This window comes from Ursus maritimus (assembly GCF_017311325.1).
Source record: "Ursus maritimus isolate PB19 chromosome X unlocalized genomic scaffold, ASM1731132v1 scaffold_X1, whole genome shotgun sequence".
In the NCBI taxonomy this organism is placed as follows: domain Eukaryota; kingdom Metazoa; phylum Chordata; class Mammalia; order Carnivora; family Ursidae; genus Ursus; species Ursus maritimus.
In genome coordinates this window covers 32814601-32816824 of record NW_024423319.1, presented here as the reverse complement: position 1 = coordinate 32816824, position 2224 = coordinate 32814601, and positions in this window count along the sequence as shown.

Genomic DNA, 2224 nt, shown 5'->3' with positions numbered 1-2224 from the left:
CTACGTCTGTATCTTTGGGGTAAATACCCAGTAGTGCAATGGCTGGATCATAGGGTAGCTCAATTTTTAACTTTTTAAGGGACCTCCACACTGTTTTCCAGAGTGGCTGTACCAACTTGCATTCCCACCAACAATGTAGGAGGGATCCCCTTTCTCCACATCCTCTCCAACAATTGTTGTTTCTTGCCTTGTCTATTTTTGCCATTCTAACTGGCGTAAGGTGGTATCTCAGTGTGGTTTTGATTTGAATTTCCCTGATGGCTAATGATTTTGAACATTTTTTCATGTGTCTGTTAGCCATTTGTATGTCTTCATTGGAAAAGTGTCTGTTCATATCTTCTGCCCATTTTTTGATTTGTTTATTTGTTTCTCGTGTATTGAGTTTGAGAAGTTCTTTGTAGATCTTGGATACCAGTCCTTTATCTGTAGTGTCATTTGCAAATATCTTCTCCCATTCCGTGGGCTGCCTCTTAGTTTTTTTGACTGTTTCCTTGGCTGTGCAGAAGCTTTTTATCTTGATGAAGTCCCACAAGTTCATTTTATCTTTTGTTTCTCTTGCCTTTGGGGATGTGTCATGAAAAAGGTTGCTGTGGCCGATGTCGTAGAGGTTGCTGCCTATGTTCTCCTCTAGGATTTTGATGGATTCCTGTCTCACATCGAGGTCTTTCATCCATTTGGAGTTTAGTTTTGTGTATGGTGTGAGAGATTGAGGTTGGTAACGACAAAGTTCTTAACTTCCACTGTGCTTGAGGGAAGATCCCCAGAGGACTTGACATTTTCCAACTGAGCGTTGGGGGTGAGGGCAACAACAGGGCCTAAGGGATCTGCTTCTCGCCGCAAAAAGCTAAAAAGGAGTTATGAACCTCATTTACGGAGCTGCGGTTTGTTGTGTGATATCGCAAGACAAGGTATTTGGTATTTGGTAGCAGGACCAAATAGTTTGCTTTGTCCCTTTCCCATTTCAAATGTGCTTGATATACTCTACATTTTTGCTTGGGAAAAACACGTATTATGATTGTATTAGTCAGAGCTCTCCAGAGAAACAGACCAACAGGAAGATACATGCACACACACACACACACATACATATACACGTGTGTGTGTATATATATGTTTATTATGTATATTATATATTAAATGATTGTGCATATATATGCATGTATGTATATATGTATATACTATGAAGTATATATACACACAATATACGTATATACTATGAATATACATACGTATATAGTGTGTATATATGCATATATGTATATACTACATATATATACTATATATACTACATATATTATATGTATACATATCTCTGTCACATAAATAAATAAAATCTTAAAAAAAAAGAGAGAGAGAGAGAGGTAGGGGCTAGAGCAGCAGAAGCCGCGAGAGTGGATCACAGTCAGGGCTAATGACAGAATTCTTAACTTTCACTAGTTAGAGTGAATATATATGTGTGTGTATATACACTATGTATCATATGTATAGCATATTATGGTGTATATACACTATACATAAAGTGTATGTATATAGTGTGTATATACTACATATATGTATACATGTACATATATATGTACATGTGTATATGTATACATGCATATATATATAGTTTTTATTATGAAGAGTTCGTTCATTTGATTATGTGATTATGGAGGCTGAGAAGTCCCATAATCTGCTCTCTGCAAGGTGGAAACCCAGGACAGCTGGCGGTATAATTTAGTTCAATTCCAAAAGTCTGGGACTCAGAAGAGCTAATGGTATAAATCCCAGTATGAGGACACAAGAAGATGGGATGAGATCTGTCAACCCAAGGCGTGGGGCACAAGGAATGAGGCAGAAAAAAAGGGGAGGATTCCTCTTTCCTCGGTCTTATACTCTTTCCAGCCAGTGAATCTTTGTATCTTTGTATACACTGTCCCTCCCTCCCTATCCCCTGCCCCCACCCCCACCCCCAGCCACTAAAACATGTTTCCTACCTCTTCAGCTAACTCCTGATTATTATCTAGGACTCAGCTTAGACATCATACTTTCTTTAATTTGACTGGGTACTTGTTTCTAGTGACTTCTATCTTACATGTGCAATGTGGTCAGGAAATTGAGCCAATTCATTAGTCATTTTATCTCTAGCACTTAGTATATTCTTTAAGACATCACAGATATTGAATAAGTAATTGGTGAATAAGTGAAATTCCTGACAACTATCTGGGCAGAAGCGTCCTATAAT